Here is a 24067-nt window from a genome sequence, read left to right as displayed (position 1 = left end):
GGCCAGCTTGTCCACATGGTATGACTTCCGACGTTGTTGCAAAGATCTCATCTTGGGCATTGACTTTCTGCGCCTTCATGAGGCTGTAATCAGCTTTCGGGACAATGTCGTTGCTTTCACCAAAAATCATGGAGACCGTGGTTGTGTGGAAGTACCACTGATGCCCTTAAGCATCGCCAATGAGGCGGTGCTCTCTTGTTGCTTCCTTGTTGGAGTGAAGTGCGACGTGGCGCATTCCGGCGATGGCGTGGCCGAACAGGCAGTCACCCTGATACTTGGCCGAGGTGTTTCTATAGCTTGAGGGCTACTCAGTTTAGCCAATGGGCACACCGAAGTGCTGCTGACAAACTTCAGTGACGAGCGTCAGCAAATTCCGAAAGGCACAACTGCGGCCTTTTTCGACAGCCTCCCAAGTGCGCAGGATTGTTCTGTGCTGCAACAGGAAAGATCAGTGAGCAAGGTGCCCGCACCCACCGTCAATGTGGGCCCAAATTTGTTGCCTCCAGAACGGGAACGTCTTTTGAATCTCATCGATCACTTTCGAGACTGTTTTGCTTCAGAATCGCGGATCGGCCATACGTCTTTGACCAAACATGGAATTATCACGGATGACGCTATTCGCCCGATTCGACAAAATCCCTACCGTGTGTCTCCGAAAGAGCGCGAAGCTATTCAGCGCCAGGTGGCCGAAATGCTTACAGACTACGTTATCCAGCCGTCACAGAGTCCGTGGGCTTCCCCCGTGGTACTTGTTACTACCGCAAGCTCAACCAAGTGACCAAAAAAGATGTGTACCCTCTCCCTCGCATCTATGATTCCCTTGGTCAGCTACGAAGTGCACGTTAATTCTCATCAATGAATCTGAAAAGTGGACATTGGCAAATTGAAGTAGATGAGAGGGATCGGGAGAAGACAGCATTCGTCACTCCCGACGGATTGAGTGAGGTTAAGGTTCTTACATTCGGTTTATGCTCGGCACCAGCAACATTTCAGAGGCTGATGGACACTGTGCTTTCAGGACTCGAGTGGCAAACGTGCCTGGTCTATCTTGACGACGTTATCATGTTTTCAGCCACCTTCGAGGAGCACCTACGCCGTTTGCTAGCTGTCTTTAAGGCCATACAACCTGAGGGCCTCTCACTAAAACCCGAGAAGTGCCACTTCGGTTACGAGGAACTGCAATTCTTAGGACACGTCGTTAGCCAAGAAGGTGTCCGGTCTGATCCCGCACGCAGTCTTTCTTCATTCTTTCTTCGCAACGACGTACTTTACAAGAAAACTTCCGTCCTGAGGGGAGCAGTCATCTACGCGTCGTCCCAACAGCTCTCCGCACGGATGTCTTGCAATCCTGCCACGACGAACCAACCGCCGGCTACCTAGGCTACACCCGCACGTTAGCTAGAGTACAACGCGGATACTACTGGCCGAGACTGCCGGCGACAGTGAAGCACTATGTACGGACGTGCGTAGACTGCCAACGTCGTAAATCACCCCCTGAAAAAGCAGCCGGCCTACTCCACCCTCTTTATGTGCCAAAGACACCTTTCAAGCAAATTGGCATGGACCTCCTCGGACCATTTCCGACGTCTACTGCCGGGAATAAATGGATAATTGTGGCCACCGATTATCTAACTCGCTACGCGGAGACAAAGGCTCTTCCCAAGGGTACCGCCGCCGAAGCAGCTCGGTTCTTCGTTGAGAACATTGTCCTCAGGCATGGCACTCCAGCACTCAATATAACTGACCGAGGAACTGCCCTTACGGCCGAGCTTTTGGAAACCGTCCTCCGCCCCAGCCGTACCAGTCATCGTAAAGAGACGGCCTATCACACCTCAAACCAATTGACTGACGGAACGCCTCAATAAGACCATCGCAGACATGCTCTGTATTTGCGTCGACGTGGACCACAAGAATTGGGACGAAATTCTTCCCTACGTCACTTTTGCCTACAATACGGCACAATACACCACTCGCATGACGCCTCTCAGCCTTATTCATGGGCGACCAGTGACAACTATGCTGGATGCCATGTTGCTCCCGAATGCCGACGGCGACGATGTCGATCAGGACGCCGAGGAATTCGCACAGCGCGCAGAGGAAGCTCGCCAACTAGCGCGTGTGCGCATCAGAATTCAGCAGGAGGATGATGCACGACGCTACAATCTTCGCCACAGACGTGTAATGTATGAACCTGGCACAAAGTGTGGGTCTGGACGCCTATTCGCCGCCGTGGATTCTCCTAAAAACTATTACGGCGTTACTTCGGGACTTATGTTGTGCTGAGACGTTTAACCGACGTAACGTATGAGGTGGTGCCGGACGAGTTGTCGACATCTAAGCAACGCCAGCAGGAAATCGACGTCGTCCATGTTGTACGTATGAAGCCGTACTACTCGAACCGATCTTGACCTCCTACTTCCTTTTCTTACCATCGAGACGACGCATCCTCAGGAGGGAGGCAAATGCCGCATACAAGAAGACGCCAAAGACGACGACTGGATCTACGAGCTCAAGGCTGGAAGAAGCTTAAACGCGCTGGGACTCTTTCTGGTTGACCAGTACAGTAAACCGTTTTTATCTTCAGGTCTCCTCCGAGGTCTACCGAGTCGTGACAATATATATATATATATATATATATATATATATATATATATATATATATATATATATATATATATATATATATATATATATATAGTTGCGAAAACATGAGGTACTTGACTGCTTAAAATAATATACATCGACGTATACGCTTCGTTTAAGGAAACATTTTTGTTTTACTCGACGTTTCGATCGGAGGACCGATCTTTTTCAACAGTAAATGAAGCGCATATTTCGATATATATATATATATATATATATATATATATATATATATATATATATATATATATATATATATATATATATATATATATGCATTCATAAACTCTTTCATGCTCAAAAAATTCACTGTGGTTCAGCTGTGGTTAAACCTGGAGGGACGCGATAGCTACAGCTGGCCGAGTGGAACTCGCTCTGTCGAATTGCAAAGTCAGCTGCTCCGCACCACGTGACCAACCACGTGACCAGCCACGGAGCCGCCATGGAGCTAAAGATGTGCCACGGAGCTCAAGGGGTGCCACGCTGAATGCTCGAAATGCTAGCGTAATGTAGCTGTCGCTACAAAATTCTATTGTCCACAATTGTTCGTTATGTTATGTCATGCCATGCTTCTCATGTAAAGTGTGCTGAGCCCGAGCAAATATTTGTCCGAAGTGTTGGCAGAATATGTGTAAGCAGTGTCAACATTCATGTGCCGTAAAAGATTTTCCACTAACATCAGCTGTTCGTAGCTCATTGTTTACAAGAACGACGCTCCACGTTCAGAGATTATTGTCAGCATATAATACCTTCTCCGAACGTCTAGGCGTACTTCAGAACTGTTTCTTCCTGGTCTCCAGCGACGCATACAGTGTTTTATACTGTCTGTGTTTCAAATATTGGCGCAAAGTTTTGTGATGTTTTTTATTTATGCTCAAGACCGCTGGAACGAGTTTTTTTTTCTCCCTGAATTGTGACACAACAAGGTTCATCGAAAATAATTTCAGCCGCGCGCAACAGGTTTTACATTCGCAATTATCCTATAGTTCACGCTCCTTATTAAGAAGGCTCTTCGTCTGTTTTAAATTCAGCGCGGCTAAGAGCAGCGGTGATACTGTTCGTCTTCGGCCGCAGAACACTTTCTTTGCTATCGTCGCCACCAAGTTTTTTTTATTAATGCTAAAGCTTTACCAGTCACATTACGAGAGAAATCCATGGCGTGTATGCATGTAGTAGCAGGTGGTACGGGAGATCTTAGCGATGGCAAGAGAGAAAGGGTCATGTCATCAAGGAGCATTATGACACACACAGCCAGCCGAGCACGGCCACTGCCGACAATCCTACACAAACAGTTCTATACATACTCGCCACTGGCCGACCTCCGTGTTACACCAGTTTTCCCGGTATTCGTACCAAAATTGTGAAGTCATCGCTTGTTGTACAGAATTCGACAGGTGTTTGAACCGACGACATATTACACGGTCAACTGTGTGTTTTCTCAGACTTTCTTATCAAAATTCCGATGAAACCTCCCGCGATAGAGCCTTCCGGGTAGTATCATTTGCACGCACGCATGTGTGCGCGTGTTTGTCTGAGTGTGTATTCGTGGTAATAGAGATGCACCCAGGAACAGTACTGCTTTAGTATTCCCACACATATGCAGTCCTAGGTGCCTCTGCCGACTGTTCTTTTTGTGTGGGTGGAAGCCATTCCTATCAAGTGTTTCTTTTAGAAGCCTATTGCTCCAGTACCGCAATTGTTTCAGAACCGGCCTATAGTCCAAGGTGTTTCCTGTCTGTCAAGTTACTCTACCGAGGGGGTTGTTACGGATTAGTTGGTTTAACATTGCTTAAACGGGAACAGTGCAAACACAGGACGAAGAGGCTTGTGTTGGACGCTCCTCTCTTCGTCCTTTGTTTGCGCTGTTTCCTTTTAAGCAATCACTTTATCGATCAGAAAACAGCGTTTGTATTGTTCAAAAATTAGCATTGCCAACAAATGTTCATACGGAAGAATGCCGTAAAGCTGTGTGGTTTTCGGACATTGTAGACCTATTCATCAATATTACCATCACCATCAGCCTGACAACACCCACAGCAGGGTGTAGTCATCTCCCATGTCAGTCCAATTAACCCTATCTTTTGCCAGCTGCGCCCACCGCATCCAACAAACTTCTTAACCTCAGCCGCCCACCTACCTTCATGCCACCGTCTACTACGCTTGCCTTCTCTTGGAATCCACTCCGTTACCCTTAAGGACTAGCGGTTATCTTGCCTTCGCATTAAATGCCCTGCCCAAGCCCATTTCTTCCTTTTGATTTCGCTAGGATGTCATTACCTCGCGTTTGTTTCCTCACCCACTCTATAAGTGTCCGGTCTCTTAGCGTTACACCTATAATTTCTCTTTCCATGGTTTGCTGCGTGGTCCTTATCTTAAGCAGAACTCTTTTCGTTAGCCTCCACGTTTCGGCCCCGTAGGTGAGTACCGGTATGATACAGCTGTTGTACAGTTTTCTCTTGATGGATATTGGTAAACTGCCATTCATGACGAGAGAACCTGCCATATTCGCTCCATCCCATTCTTATCCTTCTTGTTATTTCTCTCTGAAGATCCGGATCAGCTGTCACTACGTGCCCCAAGTAGACCGTTACCACTTCCAGCCTCTCGCTGTCAATTGGGAACTGCCGTTTCCTTGCTAGACTGTTGAACATTAATTTGTTGAACAGACAGTTGCCTCTCTAACTCACTGATCGTGCTTTGCAGTTCGCCTCCTGAGTGACTCAGCAAGGCAATGTCATCAGCGAATCGCAGATTATTCAGATGTTCTTCATTAACTCTTATACCCAACTGTTTCCAGATCAGGCCTCGGAATATATCCTTTGTACAGGCGGTGAATAGCATTGGCGAGATGGTGACTACCTGCCTGACGCCCTTCCTTCCTGGAATTTTGTTGCTGACTTTATGAATGATGATGATGGTAGTTGTGCAGTTGCTGTGGACATCTTTCAGTATTTTCACATAAGGCTCTTTTACACCTTCATTCCGCAATGTCTGCAAGACTGCTAGGGTTCCCACTGAGTCAAATGCTTTCTCGTAATCAGTGAGCGCTATATATTTGCACTGGTTATTTTCTGCACATTCCTGTATCAAATTGATTGATTGCGTGAATAAGACCTATTGTCGTGAATAAGATCTTTTACGAAAGACTGCCTGATAAAATGTCAATGAAATACGTCCACCAAAACTACTCAACAGTGCTCCTCATAGCCGGACAGGGCTTGATAGGGGCGGAAAAATGATATCTCATATATAGTGCACTTACAAACAGGGCTAAATAGTCAATAATTATTTTTAGAGCGTTAGCACTTAGTAGATCGTGTTTCAGTTTCGCGCCGTCATCGTCATCATTCGCACCTTCACCGAACACATACCTCGGTAGTCAGGTGCCAAAGGGGAGAAAGGTTAACTGTGTCTCCACTTTTACAGGCTTCTTTCTTAGCTGCCACACCTCAGTTAGCGCACAAAAATTCGCCTTATGCACTGAAACCCGTCCTGTGATTTTTTCTTCCCATGACTTTTCTGCCTTATTTTTTTTGCGTCATACTACCGGATTTGAACTGTAGGGATGCTCCTAGTGAGCTTCATACAACTCTTATTCTTTCGCTGCATTGAATTTCCTGGGTCAATACTCTCATATTTTAAACGCGAAATTCTACAAGATGTTGTTTAAGGATTTTAGCCATGTTTTTTAAATAAATTACTTTGACGTGCCGAATAAATATTCTTTTATTTTTCCGCAATCCCTGCCTAATTCTTTTTTTTTGTTTGGTTCATGAGTAATTTTCAGCCGATTATTTATAAGTGAAGAACCCAAGCACGCTTTTGCAATGTTAGAGTAAGTTTCTAACGTCCAGCAGATTTATAAGATACGGCACGGCCGCTCGAAGATGCAAGGTACTGCGTCCGTCAGCAACCTTCCTAATGATGTGTCATTTCACAATTCTTTACATACCATAAATGCTCATGGAGAATTTTTAACCGGTGTTTACCTAAATGTAGTGCAGTACAGCACTGCAACTTGATTTCGCGTCTCTTGTGTCGCAAAATCTTAATAGCATTCATGATCTTCCTGATGATTCTCTAAAACATTTCGCCAATCAATGCTTTCAGTAGTATCTTTTCAAAACGAGTATTGAGAATTTGAACTCCGAACCTGAGTGGGAAACTCAACGAGACGGAAATGACCCGCCCAGTCGGCGTGCTGTTTTTAGCTACGTGGTTGCATCGGCCATACAAAATAATTTTAAACGTAGCTGCATCTCATGTATTGCACGTCAAGCTGTCTTCTTTTTTAAAGTGATCGATTGCTTGTAATTGTAATCTTTGAAATCCTTGTGTTCATACAGTGCGTACGAATGGTAAATGTGTTGGCGTTTTCAAGGCATTTGAAACTTTGGAACGTCGCTGTGGCGCTCCTTCGACTGAAAATACATTTACCCCCAATGACACTAAGAAAACTTCGTGTAGCCGCACAATGCCGCCAGTTGAGTTGAATGACATTAGGTCAGACGCCATTTGAGCGCCTGCGTAGCCCGGGTATTAATAGGCCCAATTTTGCATTGCTGTTCTGTTGCGTATGGTGTAAAATGAACTGTTATTATTAATATTGCTGTTGGCACATATGCACATATCCTGAGCCGAAGACCAGATATCATTCAAGAGTTTGACAGCCAACCCTTTGATCGCGGCTTACTTCGTTTATTGTGCAAATACACATCTTACCTACGGATAGCCCAGCGAAAGGAGAGGAACTTTTGATATCTAATACGGCCATACTTTTCGAGGACATTTGAACGTGCATCTAAAACAACAATATGTGCATTACATAATATTACGTAATATTGTTAATCTTTTTTTTTCCATTCAGTGCTTTCCTCATCAAGCACCAGGAGAACAATGCGGCCCTTTTGGCTGTCTGTGTGTCATCGTCCTCGGAAGTGGCACTGTGCGACCACTTCACTGCGCCTATTTGCCAGTCTTGGCTGGCCGTCAAAAACAATCGCCTCCACAGGGCCATAGAGGGCCGGAAGCCAATGTAAGGGGAAGAGGGCGCTGACTGTGATGTGGAGGAACCAAAAAAGAAAATTAATTCTTGCACTATGGTGGAAGAAACTTTTCTTTCACGAAGTAACGACCATCCGACATGTAAGCGTGAGCAGGAGTATTAAAGAGCTTGTGGCTGAAGATTTTTTTTTTCTAAATGAAGACGGTCACGCGAAGCCTATTGCTCAGTCTTGCAAGCCTCGGAAATTCTTTCTTTCTTACACTTATTTATTAGCCTTGGAACATGCGGACGAATAGACGAATTACATATAATTCGTTTGCGTCCCACATGAATCCCCGCTTTCTAAGGCAAGGCAACAAGGATGAATGAGTGGATCCTACGATCCTCTTATTAGGAACTATGGTGTGAAAGCGGCTGCGAGGCTCAGAGTTTTCTAGACGTCAGCGGTATCGGCATCGTTTTCTTAAAATGCTTTGCGTGACTCGTGACTGGTGCGCTGCATGGGCAGAGGACAGAGCGTATTTATAGAGTGCTCGAAGGAAAGGCGAGTGCGAGAGCAGAACTAGAAAGAGGAGGCGCACTGCAATAACTGCCTAGCGGGAGCGAGTGAGACTTAGCGAATACTTTTCATAGTTCCTTGTACTAGATAATATTTAGTTCTTAACGTGAAGAAGATGATGAGCCAGACAAAGGAGATGACTCGTGAAAACGAAGAAGATGGCCGTGCGCGTCAGCCTATTGCTATCGCCACGAGTGTCTGTGCCCGACCTGGTTGCCCTCGGATTGTTCTCGCCGCTGCTCCCTTCCTCCCAGCTCTTTTAAATAAACCTCCGCCTTACATTTGGTGGAGGAGCCGGGTAACAGCCCTTGAATTGCGCAACCGTACTCTCCCGCCACCTGCGATGCCTCATGACGTTCAACATCAAGCGGTGCAAGTGGGCCCAGCTGTTACCTGCGCCGGCTCCCTTCGCCAACGGGACCCGGCCATCTTCAGTGGCACCGATGAGCAGGATGTCGAAGATTGGCTCCCGTCTTACGAGAGGGTGAGCCTTTACAACAAATGGGACAATGCCACCAACCTAAATAACGGTATTTTTTTTCTCACCAGCATGGCTAACCTGTGGTATCGGAACCACGAGGTGTACATCCGCACCTTTCAAGACAACCTTCTCCGAAGTGTTTGGTCGTCCTGCTGTTCGGAAACTCCGCGCCGAACAACGCTTGCGTGAACGGTCTCGGCAGGTCGGCGAAAGTTTTACCAGTTACATAGAAGACGTGATTGACATATGCAAGCGTGTCAACCTCAACATGTCAGAAGCTGACAAGAATAAACACATTTTGAAGGATGTTGATGACGACGCCTTTCAGATGCTGGTAGCGCGCGACTTCCACACACTTGCTGAAGTCGTCACCCTCTGCCAAAGCTTCTAGGAGCTGCGAAAGCAGAGGCTCCTGACTCGACAGCACCCTCGCCAGGTTGAGTCGCTTGCTGGACTGACACCAGCACCTGACACCTCATCGCTGCTGCAACAAATCAAAGACTTTGTTCGGAAAGAAGTGGCGCGTCAGCTTTCTCTTCTGCCGAACCCTACAAGGCAAGCTGCAGATTTGGCTCCGGCCCTTCGACACGCCATCCAAGAGCAGGTTGCCGAGGCTCTTCCACCCGCCCATCCGCCACCACCTGTCGCTGCTCCACTGACATATGCCGACGTTGTCGCCCAGACGCCGCCCCCTATGGCCGCTCCACTGACATACGCGGACGTCGTCGCCAGACCTCGACCGCCTACCTATGCTTTGCCTCCAACACCTGCGCGAGCGGTGGCTCCTTCTCTTCGGCCGGCTCCGCGAGTCAGCAATACCTTGCGCACCATCGACAACCGGCCTATCTGCTACAATTGCGGCTTGCCTGGTCATGTGGCCCGGCTTTGCCGCTGCCGTCTCCCAGTCAACGCGCCACGTCCTCCAGCTTCCGCGTACTGGCCTTCCACGAGTCAGTACTCCGGATCTGCTGAGCCGCCATCTAGTCGTCCTTTTTCTCCTTACTGTTCAGCCCTTTCTAAACGCCGTTCACCTTCCCCGAGGCGCCGCTCCGTTTCTCCTATGCGAAGTCGCCCCAATCTCCCTCAAGAGGAAAACTAGGTGCCGCAGTTTCTGAGGCGAGAACTGCGTCCCCGTCGAACTTTCCAAGACCTCACATATCCCCTGCTAATCTGATCGAAATTTCTGTCGAGGGCATTACTGTCTTGGCCCTTGTGGACACCGGTGCTGCGATTTCTGTTATGGACGAAAAGTTCTGTAGTTCGTTGAAAAAGGTAAAGACGCCGATTGCTTGACTGTCGCTGCGTACGGCCAGCGCTGAGCACATCAAGCCCTCCCCTCCATACTTAAAAGACGCTAGCTACTGCCCTCAGTCACCCCTGATGATGCAGCCGAGTCGGCTTCGAAACGTAGGGTTAAAGTTAAAATTTTGGTTGGAGATGTGCAGTTTATTATAAGCCTTTTGTTTGATATTTTTAGGTTGCTCATGTACATAAATTTGACATTCTGTCCTATTTACTTTGCCATCCTATGAGTTTCCCTGTTCTTTTCTTAATCCGTGTGTTTCCTGCGCTGTTTCGTCGGCCATTACCGCTTCATATAAGCCTGAGAAATATTTATCCAAACGCTCGTATTGGAGCTCCCACATGTGTGACCTGAAACGATTATCGATGAATGTTTGGCGTAGTTTTGCTCGCATTTGTATTGCAAAACTTTGAAGTGCTTCCAGCTTTAGTGTTATAGCAAGGCTGTTTACTTGAAATAGACGTTAATTGGCTAAGACAAGACATACACAATATGTCTCAAATATTTGCCTTTGCGTGCATGGCTATAATTTTCCTTTAATGAAGCAAAGACAACGCAATCGGCCATTAAAGGTAGTACGAATAATTCGATAATTGGGCTTGGATTTCTGTTAGGGCCCGGTGAACTCCGCACGACTAGTGCTAGCGTAATTGATCACGCTAGCGGATGAAATTTCTAGCGGCATATGATTCATGCCACACTGCTGTTCGTAACGACACACGAATTTTCTTTCCACTCCATGCCAGCACGGTTCTGGACCGGCCTTACTGTGCTCTAAAATGGGCTGATTAACGCAGCGAAAATTGGCTCTCCACTTGAGCAGATATCCATTATTTTTAAGCTTGTGGCAAAATAATGTTTGTACTTGAATATCATAAAAAATTTAAATGGGCAAAAATATCCTTGTTAGGCTTCTTATAACAGTGCAACAACCCTTTATGAAAGCTGTATAGCCCAAGGGCAGTAATTTCCTCCCAAATGGCAAAAGCAAAAAAAAAATTGACTCAGGTTTAGCTCTGGTTAACCCTAGATGAATTGCGAAAGCTCCGTTTCCTCGGCACGTCGTCTACGCAGGGTCTCATTCCGACGCTCTCGAGAACTCAAACCGGTCTCATCCGCAGTTGAAGAGTCACTCCGGGATGTGGCACGACTTCTTCTCGGCGCAACTTCGTTACGAAGCTTCTCGAGTCGTGTGGCGCGTTTTTCTGGCGTCCTTTGAGCGCGTTGTCTCTTCCTCGCTCCGTTCTGTCATAGTTGCGTTTCTTTCGCGCTCTCCATAACGACTACAATACTGCTGCTGCTGCTGCTGTTGCTGACAGGAAGAAAGAAAAGGAAAGCACATGGGCCTGCCTGCTGCTTCAGGCTGAGCCACGCTCGCTGCCGCGTGCATAAATTAGGAGAGTTAAAGGATAGAAGAGCAAAGATAGAAAAGGCGCACGCTATTATGCCCCGGGCCGATCCCGGAGGCAGTGCAATACCGGGCCGACCCGCCTCAGAGTGCTTCAAGGACTCCGCCATATTACAAAAATAATTTTAATATCTTGGGTCCCAGGACCCGCATCAGATATAAAATCAGGTATCAGGTAACCACAATACACTGAGGCGAAGCGCATATATATGTATATACCCCCGCGAGGGGAAATCTCTCCCTCTACCCCAGCGGAGCACATCTGGTGGAGCGAGCGCCGACTGCAGCGGCGTCGACGGCGGCGCCATCTGTTTGAGCGTGGCTGCGGCGTAGCTAGGCAACGGCGGCTCAAGGTAGTTCGTCGGCCACGACATACGGCATACGGCTGAAGTGCGCGACGAGCCGAAATGGCTCGCTGGCTGGTGTAGTAAAGCTTTCGCTTAAAAAATTTCTGGTCGTTTAGCTCTGGTTAGCCCTGGGCGAACACGAAAACCTGCATCTCCCTGGCTACGTTTGTGGTCGAGCGACTGGAGGTTTTCATAGATAGCCATACTGACGCACACACAGTAGTAGACATTTTTTTATTGGTTAAACATCTAGCTTTCTTCGAAACGACATTAAAGGCGCTCACACAAGACAGTATATATTTACTATAGCTTCGGTGATATTTACGATTGTATTATTGCTCGTTGTATGCGGAGACATGAAATGAAATTGGTTTCTGGGGAAAGGAAATGGCGCAGTATCTGTCTCAGATCTCAGCGGACACCTGAACCCTCGCGTTTAGGGAAGAGATAAAGGAGGCAGTAAGAGAAGAGTGGAAGAAAGAGGTGCCGCAGTGGAAGGCTCCGGAATAATTTCGACCTCCTGGGGATCTTTGATGAGCACTGACATCGCACAGCACACGGGCGCCTTTGCCCTTCGTCTCTATCGAAACGCTGCGAAGATATGAAACCAAATCTGGTTCCAAACGACGCGCAAACCGTGAAGATAATTTCAGAAAGCCAAATTAAGAAAGAAGTTGGTTTTGGCGGAAAGGAAATGGCGCAATGTGTGACAGGCGTCCTTTCTTTTTCTTAAAACCAACTTTCATTTTCCTTCGCTTACAGCGCGGTTCTGGTGCCCACCGAGATATGTGAGACAGGCGTCATTTCCTTGTTTGACCTCTCGCTAAATTCAAGGCCAAACTTGCAGCTCCGCTGAAGTCTCGAAAAGTCAGCGTAGTGAAGCTTTCCGCTTCAAAATGCTGCCATTCGCCAATATGGAACTCGGCCTGCTTATGAACGTGGCGAATTTTGGATCCTGTACTCACCAAAGCACATTAAAGCGCTGATCTGGGCGATGTCTGTTGATGTTTCCAGACAAGACAGCCTAATAACTGCAACATCAAGGGTTGCTAATGTGTCAGCGGAATTGAAATGAGATACCATGAAGCTATTTCAGAACACGATAGGTCATAAGCGTTTCACCAGATTTTCGTGGCAACCAACTTTTCTTCGTTTAAAAACTCCAGAATATGAAAATTGGTTTGCGCAGCTTCGCGAGACAAAGAAAAGGATAACTTTTGGCTTACTGCACTCCTGAATTCGCTGTAATCCTACTGGAGGCTATAACCAATAATCTGCAGACTGCTTCTAAATTTTGATATAAAACCGAAGGACATAGGCAGTTTATTGAATGCGGAGTGCCGAATGAAGGCAGCGTTCGAAGCACAGACGAATGAGATATTGCAAAAGAGCAGGGAACTTTAGAGTAATATACAGGGTGCGTCACCCAAAACTTTGCACAATTTTAAAACCAGGCTTTCTGAGTTAGACGAGCGCTTTTTTCGGCATATAATTGTCAGCACTGTAATACATCAGTATACAGCTAAGACGTGCTAACTAGCAGGCTGCTTAGCAAATAATAAAAAGTTAACTTTTTAATTGTTATTTTTAGGCTCCCTAGTTAACGAGAGGCGTGTAGCCCACCGTATATGATATCAATATCAGTTTTAGAATTTCGAACACGCGGTTACCCTCAGTACAGTGGCCTAACAAATTTTGGCGCCAAAATACACGCACTTTCGAGAACCTTGCTGTCAAAGCAACCTCTCCAGTGCAAGTAACCCGCCGAAATACCAAAAATTTATTCGTCCACAGCGCTGATGTTAAGCGCGTTTTCGGAGTCCTAAAAGCTGACATAGATATTGGTTACGGTGGGCAACATGCTTCTCAATAATTAAAGAGCCTAACAGAAATAGTTAAAAAGTTAACTATTCAACACCAGTTAACTAGCCCCTTAGTTAGCACGCCGTTGCGGTATTTAGATGAACCACACCATTGGCAATGCTATGCCGAGAAAAGTGCTCTTGCAATACAAAAAACTTAAATTTATACATTGTGAAAAGTCTTAGGTGAAACACCTCGTAGCAAAGCAGGGAGAAACTATAATTTTGGTTATGCACAGGTAATAGGGGAACCTCTTCTTATGTAAAAGGCGTTGCGTTCAACCAATTCCAAAACTAGAGTGAAATCAACTTAACAGGACAACGATATACCACGTCTTTGCAGAACGGAAGCTCCGATTGTGTAGTACGTTTCTCCTCATACAGAATGTTCATACATTCGAATTCTCTTTTGAAGCACTAGCGGCCCAGCGGGCATCTTTCTCTTTACTATAACTTAAACAATGGCAGCATAACCGCGCGCACCCTGGGCCCACCGCAGTGCGTATAGTCGCACTCGAGTGCACATTTGGTAAAAATGAAACGAGGAGGAAACAAATGCCTGAACCAGAGCTGTTTGAGGATTTAAAGGTCGATGCGGAGCACTTGCGCATGTGCTGATCTTGAACATTAAATCAAAGCTTCTTCACAATGTCAGTCAAGCCGTAATTTTCAAAGCATTACGGAATATGTTTGAAGCGGGGATGCTGACAAGAAATCAGCCGTTAAAGTTGCGTGTTGCTGAATGGAACCTATAATCGCATATTTAAAGACTATTGCTCTGATAAAACGGTAACCGAGAGATCAACAGACTCTGTTCAGAGAAAGCAGAGAAAAAACCAGCACTGAAAATATTTTCCGAGACTACGCTGAGAGACTACAGAAATTTTTCGGGGGGTAAGGACATAAAGAAACAAAATACATAATATTGATACAGTGAGCATCAAATGTATATATGCAAAACAGCCAGCATCCTCACTTCAGCGAAACGCAATGCAATCGCCAATAAATGATACAGTACTTGCGATTATCAGTCAGGCTTTTCATTAGCATTGGATGTCACTTGAGAAGCTGATCATACTAGTGCTTTTTAAAGATTCGAGATGAAAAAGGTCAGAGGGGTGCCAGCTCTAATTATTTATCACTGTTTCCTTGATTACTTTTTTCACTATTGTATCAAAATATAAGCGACAAAAAATCCGCAATTTCCCGGTAATTTTCTTGTGTTGCCATGTGAGTCACAGCTGCTCTCTTCTAAGCGTTATATATACCTCACAAAATAAAAGATCATAAAAGGGCAAAAGAAAAATTGGACAAAAGCGTGACCCATTTGCATCATAGGATATATATATGCGAGGAATCTGCCTGAAGGGCATATTTCAAGCCTCATCTTCACCGCTTTCTTCTGGCAGGAGACGCGACCTCTTGGCATGAAGTCGGCTGTGGTCTGCGTGTCTCTTCTCTTCGCTTTCGTCATGTCGTCAGAGTAAGCACTTTCCTGGGCAATTTACTATATATATATATATATATATATATATATATATATATATATATATATATATATATATATATATATATATATATATATATATTAGCAGACAAGTTAAAGGAAATGAGGGGCCCGTTTGACAAATTTATGAAGGGAGCCAACAGTCACCGAAACCAAGGTGCATAGGGGAACGTTAATTTTTTTTTAATGTGTTATGCTTATCAGTGGGATAATATTACTTAGTTTAATAAATCGCTTAAAGAAAATTACTTATAAAGCAGCAGAAAAACAACCATGCCGCCGGTGGGATCCGGACCCACGACCTCCGAATATCGCGTCCGGTGCTCTTACCAACTGAGCTACGGCGACGGCTGTCCAATCTGCTGCTCTCGTGGGTATTTAAGTTTTTACTGGGTGTAAGCGAGCCTTGAGAGTGTTCACCAGCGCCACCCTCGACCATAGCGGCGGCATGGTTGTTTTTTCTGCTGCTTTATAAGTAATTTTCTTTAAGCGATTTATTAATCTAAGTAATATTATCCCACTGATAAGCATAACACATTAAAAAAAAATTAACGTTCCCCTATGCACCTTGGTTTCGGTGACTGTTGGCTCCCTTCATATATATATATATATATATATATATATATATATATATATATATATATATATATATATATATATATATATACACTTTTCGGTGCTCTTACCAACTGAGCTACCGTAGCTCACTTGGTAAGAGCACCGGACGCGATATTCGGAGATCGTGGGTTCGGATCCCACCGTCGACATGGTTGTTTTTCCTGCTGCTTTATAAGTAATTTTTTTAAGCCGATTGATTGGCACTACAACTAAAAAAAATAAGAACATTCCCCCATGCACCTTGGTTTCGGTGACTGTTGGCTTCCTTAATATGTTCGTCAAACGAGCCCCTCACTTCATTTGCCTTGTCTGCTAATAGCTTAACGGGGGTCTCGGTTCTGGCAGTCTTGATGCCATAGGTAGCATAAGAGGGCTCTCGCACAGTTTCTGCCCTCACCGTTAGATGACGTTCTACGTCACACTTGCGGTATTATAAAACGTGCTACGTCCACCGCTATGGACGAGGGTGGCGCTGGTGAACACTCTCAAGGTTCGCTTACGCGCAAAAACATAAATACCCACGAAAGCAGCAGATTGGACAGCCGTCGCCGTAGCTCAGTTGGTAAGAGCACCGGACGCGATATTCGGCTCTCGTGGGTTCAGATCCCACCGACGGCATGGTTGTTTTTTCTGCTGCTTTCTAAATAATTTTCTTTTAAAAAAACTAATTGATTGGCACTAGATATTAAAAAAAAATGAAACATTCCCCTATGCACCTTGATTTCGGTGACTGTTGGCTTCCTTAATATGTTTGTCAAAGGAGCCCCTCACTTCATTTGCCTTGTCTGCTAATAGCTTAACGGGGGTCTCGGTTCTGGCAGTCTTGATGCCATAGGTAGCATAAGAGGGCTCTCGCACAGTTTCCGCCCTCGCCGTTAGATGTTCTACGTTACACTCGCGGTATTACAGGACGTGCTACGTCCACCGCTATGGTCGTGGGTGGCGCTGGTGAACACTCTCAAGGTTCGCTTACATCCAGTAAACATAAATACCCACGAAAGCAGCAGATTGGACAGCCGTCGCCGTAGCTCACTTGGTAAGAGCACCGGACGCGATATTCGGAGGTCGTGGTTTCGGATCCCGCCGGCGGCATGGTTGTTTTTTTCTGCTGCTTTATAAGTGTTTTCTTTAAACCGATTGATTGGCACTACAAATAAAAAAATTAAAAACATTCACCTATGCATCTTGGTTTCGGTGACTGTTGGCTTCCTTAATATGTTTGGCAAACGTGCCCCTCATTTCCTCTCATATATGAATAGTGACAACCGGAGTAATTAAGAACTTTATTGTGGGCACCGGAAAGAGCCTGAAAACATGTTCACAGTTACCAAAAAGCAAGCTATATATGTGGTCAGCTTAGTGCCTTCCCTTAGCGACAAAAAATACACAATAAACAGAGCCTAAAAACGATGCTCTAAGAAGTGAGGACAGGCCAAGTTTACAGCAGATATTTATATTACGTGGCGCTGGATCAGATTAAGCTAAGAGCGCTGTTGGAGGTGTGTCGTTGTAAGACCCTTCAGTTCCTTGTAAGTTAAGAGTGATGGTGTCGAAGTAAAAGCACATGTCTTGGAGTTTCCTTTCAGCTGTTGTCACTCTAAATAACATTTAATTTTTCTTTAAACTAGTTTTTTATTTGGTTTATGAGTTTAAAGTCTCAAAGCAGCTCAGGCTATATGGGACGCTGCAGTGGAGGGCTCCAGATGGTTTAGGCCACCTGGGGTTCTTTAACGTGCACTGACATCGCACAGTACAGGGGCCTCTAGAATTCCGCCTCCATCGAAATGCGGTCGCCGCGGCCGGTATCGAAACTTCGTCTTCCGGGTTGGTACCCATGCACCACAACCACTGAGCTGACATGGCGGCATTTTTTTTTATAAACTGCCAGTGGGGGTTCATAAAAGAAATTTTTATTCAAATCTACTTGTACTGACGCTACCTTACCTAAACTGCTTATGCTCCGTTAAGTTTACTGTATATTGCTGATTTTTATCGCTATGAAGGTTTTCCTTGTTTCTTGATATTTTCGAGCTATGTAATTATTTTACGTTCTCTGTACTTTTTTACATTTTAGAATCAGTCTGTTTAAAACCGAGATTAAGATCTCGGCGTGCAGGTTTACTCCTTTTTGTTGCTGTCGCTGCTGCTTCAGCATGCACACGTGTGCTCCGTTTCAAGTGTGATAGGGCGCCTTGTTCTTGAGCTGATGCCAATTTTATCCACCTTGGAAGGAGAAAGCCTTTACTTGGTTTCATTGGTATCTGTCACAACAAATATTTATCCCAATGGGCACCTTTTAAACAACTTCGTATTCAGCGCTGATATATCGTACGTGTTCCTCCTGTGTTTATTCCTTCACACTATCTATTGCGAACACTTAAAACGAGTAGCCGGTAAGTTCAAACTCTGCTTTTACTACAAACATATAGACACGAAACATGTCTCATTTTAGTTTATTTTATAAATGTGATTAAACTCTCTTTGTGCTCTGTCCTGTTCGTTCGACTCATTTAAAATCAACAGAGAGCCAAAGCAATCACGCGCAACCGCAAGTTCACTAAAGTGTTTAAACTCTTCGGGACGGTTGAACACCGATCATTGAGCCGTTTCTTATAGAGCACACCTAGCCCTAACTGCCGGGGTCACATCAATACAAGGTGCGTCTGTATATAGACCGATATTGGTGAGAGTCTTGTTAAACAACAAAACAACCCTCAAGACAGAAAATAAACGAAGCTAAAGGAAATTCGTTCAATAAATACCAATCACATCTGTAAAATTTTCCTTTTTCTTGCACCTTATGAACGTAAGGGCCAAAGCGTAGCGTGAACGGAAAAGTGCCAAGAGTGTTTGGCCATGAATTCAGATAATTGAACATTTATGTCAAGCACACCTATCTGCTTTATACTGGTTAATAGCATCGATCTTTATACAACACGTAATCTTTGTTCTAGGCAGAAAAAAACCACTCCTTCTCAAAAGTTTATATTGTGTTTTGATGCGCAAAAGTGTAGGAGTGTGTCGGGAAAATCTATCATGCATTAGGCAAAAGTTCCCAAAAATTTGATGTCGCTGCTGTTAGAAACGTTGTGACAGATCTTTTAATGCGATAGCTCTCAATACGAAGTAGCCCTCAACCGCGACGTTGGGCTGGACGCCTGGAAGCGAGGAAGGTAGGAGAGGATAGTAAAATAGGATAAAGGGGGGTTGAATAGAAGTTCGGTAAACTGGGGAAATCGCAGAGGCGACTCATCACGAAGGGGGAGCGCCGGGGCGCAAAGCTGTGGAAGCGACACAGAAACACATTTATTGAGACTCAGCGCAGAGAGCGTGGAACATTTGAAGAAACCGCCAACTGCGGCAACACACTGAAGGGCTGGTAAGAAATAGAGAGGGTGAGGGTTCCCAGGTGCAACGCTGCAAGCAGAAAAGAACGAGCCGCCGCGAGGTAACGTAGTGTGTAATGCGCTAGAGAACAGGCGGTGAAACGACTCGCGGAGTGTTTTGGAAAACCACATCCTCCCCCCCCCCCCCCCCAACCTTCACAGGGTAAGGGCCGTATTAATGCAACAGCTTAAAGGCCTCGTTCACCAGAGAGTCCGTTGTCAGCATTGTGAGCGAAAAATCATAGCTATGGCAGTGGTAGGTGGTCCCCAGAGAGCAACCTAGGAGGCAGGTGGACACAATAGGTCAAGTGACCTTGCGGCGTTATGACAACCTGTCCACCGCATAGTGATAAAGCTGCTTACCGTGTCTTATGACAGGTAAATTAATGATTAGTCGCTCGGGCAGAGCAACCTGGGCTATACAAGGCCAACCACAGCGAGCACCTGCCACTTCAGGGCAATGGCGCATTGCTGAACAGCTGCACCACTGCGCCAGGAGGGGTATGAGGACTCCCATTAAGCTATCCTGCCAGAGCCTCAAGGCGGAACTTAAGTGCACCGTCCGATTTTTACCCAGTATAGCGTTCACGGTTCTGACTCCTTTTTTCTGTGTGATGACTTTCCGTTGCAAGGAACTGCAATTGTTTCTTTTCAGAGCCATGCTCCCTCAAAAGATGAAACAGGGATGGCATCCTCGTTGTCCTGTGATGGTAAGGTTTTTTTAATAATTTTTGTGCTTTCAATCTCTAGTGGGCTCTAAATGATGTCCAATATGGGCAGCTTACGCTTCGAAGGGCGACTTTCAATTCCATTGCTACTAAGGCTATGTAAATTATACAGGTTAAAGCAATGTTCTCCAAGAAAAAGAGAATGCAGCCCCAATCTATGACAGATGGCAAGAAAGCGAGCTGCTCTTAATGAGACGCATAAAAAAGTTTGTACACGCACTAGCTCCATCTCAATCCAGTGCTGAAACATTGCAAGGTCTGTAACAAGAAGGCAGCACAGAAAACAAAGCGCAACATTCCTAAATAACGAGGTCACACTGGCCATACGCAAGAAAACAATGAAATACATTCGTACTAAGGAACAGGTTCTGGTCGTAGAAAAATTTGTGCTGATATGGTTTCAGAGCTCAAATGTACGTCTCTTCTCTGCATCCTTGTTTCTTTTCGCGCTGTTTTAAGAACGAATAAGAAGGAAATGTTCATCCAGGAGCACAACATAAATGCCTTCTATATGTATGGCACAGTAAAAATTTAGAACAAGCTCGGTGTTGAAGTACAATCGATTACGCCGTATGCGGACGTCCATGCTAGGAGATCTGGAAGAGTGGAGCATAAAGATTTTTACGTTGTTGCTGCACAGACTGCGAATTTCATGAGCTGATTCCAATAAGATTTTTATTCGAAAAACTTCCCGAATTCACACCTGTTGCATGTTTCCGCCACAACTTGCTGTAGCAAATTTTTTTTTATCATGTTTTCCTGGAATGCTAAATAAGATTTTGTGGGCAACTTTTCTTCTTGTGTACTGTTAACTGAGGTTGAGTTTGTTAAAGATATGCTGTGCGAAATATCGATAAAGTTTCTAAATATTGTAATCCAACACCACTGAATTACTGTACTGAAATAAAACTTCTATTTTATCATGCTCTGGAATTACCTGTTTGAATATAACAAGTGCATAAAATTGTTCTTTCTGGTTTAAGAATGTTCTTCGGTCTCTAGTCTTATCCTCTTCAAGCAGTGCATGGAGTTGGCCGAGTTCGTGTGAATTCATTGCAGTAAATAGCGCTGAAGACAAACAGGCAGGAGAAAGGAGGTACACGGACGCGGACAAGTGCTGGCTCTGAACTGAGAATTTTCACAGGTATTTAAATAATATACCTAAAATAAACACGATAAATAGCAGTATTTATATTGAAAGAGCAGCCAGTTCGTTTCTGAACAAGGCTACTTGTGAGTACCACAGTAAAACCTGCCTATAACTAAAAGGCTTTCAAAAAATCTTCACCACACAGGAAAAGCACTCTCTCTCGACTACTCAGAGATTATTTTATATTTTTTCAGATGCTTTGACGCACCAGTGGGACGAATATGTCCCACTTTTTTTTCGGAAACCGTTAACACTTGAGAGGTCAAATTTTGCATATTTCATAATAAACCAACAGGCATGAATATTCCACCTTTATTAGGCAGCGTCAATTCTTCACCATGTTTTGCACCACAAACAGTTAATTTTCTCATGGATTCAAAGCTTTCCTTTGTCAGCGGTATTTTTCTTTAAGCAACTGCCCTTGGGTTGACGTTCGAGTGCTTGCAGGTGCCTTTCTTCAACACTGCGTTTTTTCGTGTGATGCTGCAATTTTTCTTCATCGTTTTTACTTCATGTATTCAACTGATTGGCACCTGACTGTTCTTTTTGTGCTGTCAGCACATTGATTGGTTCATGTCGTCACCACTTCTTCTCTTTTCTTGCGATGACTTTTGGGCATTAAGTTCGTGAGTAATACACGAGGACTAAGATTGTAAGGATTTGGATGGGCGGTAGAGTAAAACGAACTGACTGATTTCAATGCGTTATGATTTGTTGTAGGCATGTTTGGCCGCTGATCTCATGCAAGGCTGAAGAAAGCTCACAATGCGTTATGATTTGTTGTAGGCATGTTTGGCCGCTGATCTCATGCAAGGCTGAAGAAAGCTCACAACCTGTTGTTTAAAGTCCTCATTAACGTCATTAATAACAACTAGTTTTTAGGTACCGGAGAGTGGCTTTTGTCTTTATGCGACCTCTGCACGACATTTATTTTTCTCTCTTGTTCAGCGGCCTTTTGCAGAAATCGATTTTAAAATGGAGGACTGAACAGGTAATACTGCAACTAAATATACTAGTGCCCAGAATATTTAAACCATAGACCAGGCGCTCCTGAATACCACCCATCTTATGCTTTCAACATCCTCCCCCATGATGTGATCGGCGAGAGTGTTTATAAGGCGTTAAAAATCACCCGAAATTATTCATCGCCATTGAAACAAGCTTGGAACGCAGTTTTTCGCTTTCTCTTGTGTAGCAAGTAATTATTTTATTGATTTTAACCGTCGCTTCCTTTCTATACAAACGCTACTCGTTCCTACAGCAGAGACACGCATAGAAGGTTCTTGCTGTTTCAACAACATCGTCCGATACTTCTTATACACGCAGAGGGAATGTTTGATCAACAGAGTTATTACTAATATTGTTGTTACTACATGATCGTTTTTGGCAGATATGCAATACGTTTTGCGCTGTAGAAATGTGTGGTCTTTGTTTGGATATCAATTGAAAGATCTTTTCCTCAATGAAATGCTTTTAAATACATTTTCAGGGCATCTAACTTCTTCACCAATTTACCGGAGCAACCTCCCCACAGCTTTTCTCTACAGATATATGTGCAAGGAGATTTTACATAATTGCGATTATTGTTGTTCGTTTATTATACATTTATTACAGCGTCATTTTTTCCTCCAAACGCTGATATTCAGGGCCGAAATCCCCAATTCATATTGAGCTCGATTTGTAATACTGAGTTTTATTGGATGACTGAATAGGCACAAGCTGCCTGCTAAGAGCCCTTCCGGAGGAACTGCAGGAATACCAGCGTATCGTCTTTATTTTTTTTCTCTCAGCCTTGTGAACGCGGTTTTCAGCACTAAGAGCTCTTGCGTGAAAATGTAGGACTTCACTCTTTTGGGTAACTTGTTCGCCTAACACTTGCTGCTTTTTCTCTCCGATGTAGTGCTCACCTGATCAAGCACCAGGCGCGCACTGCGGCCCTCCTGTTGGTTGCAGGTGCGTCATCGTCTTCGGAAGTTGTACTGTGCGGCCACTTTTCTGTGCATACTTACCGTTTTTGAGAGGCTGACAAGTACAACCATCGCCACGAAGGCTAAAAAGAGACACGGAATACAATAACCGACAAGAGATGCGTTAATAAGTGGAAGAGATAAGTAACCCAAACGTTTATATGTGGTAAAAAGAGAAGATGTTTGGAGAACAGCTGTTTTTTGAAGCTTGCTTTTACAGGATTCACATCAATGGCAGGACACCATTACGTCTCGTCATAGCATGAGGAAAATAAAGGGCTTCTCATATTCAGTGGCTTTTTCGGGAAGATGTTTTCCACAATAAATAAAAGACCTTCACACAGAGTCGGTTGCTTCTTCGTGCCGGCTTTTCGAAAGCTGTATTCCTAACGCTTAATTATTTCAAGCTCTTTCTTTCCTTTCTTTCCCTTTGTACCCCTCCCCACGTGTAGGGTAGCCTACTGGGCCTCGTCTGGTTGACCTTCCTGCCTTTCCGTCCTTCTGTTTCTCTTTCTCTCTTGACATCAGCACAAACGACAAACGAGAAGTTGATCTGCCATTTTCTGCGGATGAGGAGTTGATTTTTTCTGCCATCCTATTTACGATAGTACGACCGTATATATAGTAGATGAAGATGAACTAATTACAGATGACAGCCTCTGCTGACTAATTCGAAGCTTTAAACTATGATTTCTCTCAGTTCTCACCATAAACAATAATAGGCCGCTGCATCGGCAGGTTACTGTTTTAAACACAGCCACTTGTGGAGATTGTTACGCACACGTTGCTCACCCCGAGCAACCTCGTGTAATTATATTTTCTCCCTATTGAAAAAGTGTACAGTTTTGAAAAGGAGACAAATAGGATTAGGGCACATTTCGTTTAACATTATAGGATGAAGCTTCCAAAGCGATTCAGCCTTTGAGCGACTCCTTAGTGGAGAGCTCTCTATAACTAATATTACCCGTGGTTAATTACTACGCACTTACATCACACAGTGCATGCAAGTGGTGGGTTCGAACCCGCCCACTACGGTAGCACTTCGATGGAGGAAAAATGTGAAAATTATGTGTACTGTGCATTGTTAGTGCCCTTTAAGAACC

At 44.7% G+C, this 24067-nt stretch overlaps 1 long non-coding RNA gene across 1 annotated transcript; it reads left to right on the top strand.

The window, feature by feature from the left end:
• The first annotated feature begins 14959 nt into the window (after positions 1–14959).
• On the top strand, positions 14960–23253 carry LOC144097139 (uncharacterized). The gene is made up of 3 exons (XR_013306914.1): positions 14960–15091; positions 19775–19829; positions 22898–23253. It is a non-coding gene; the product is annotated as an uncharacterized LOC144097139 (long non-coding RNA).
• Positions 23254–24067: the final 814 nt, after the last annotated feature.

Source organism: Amblyomma americanum, chromosome 7 (assembly GCF_052857255.1).
Source record: "Amblyomma americanum isolate KBUSLIRL-KWMA chromosome 7, ASM5285725v1, whole genome shotgun sequence".
Taxonomy (NCBI): domain Eukaryota; kingdom Metazoa; phylum Arthropoda; class Arachnida; order Ixodida; family Ixodidae; genus Amblyomma; species Amblyomma americanum.
Note: the sequence above shows the minus strand (reverse complement) of the source record. Positions and strands in the feature narration are given on the sequence as shown.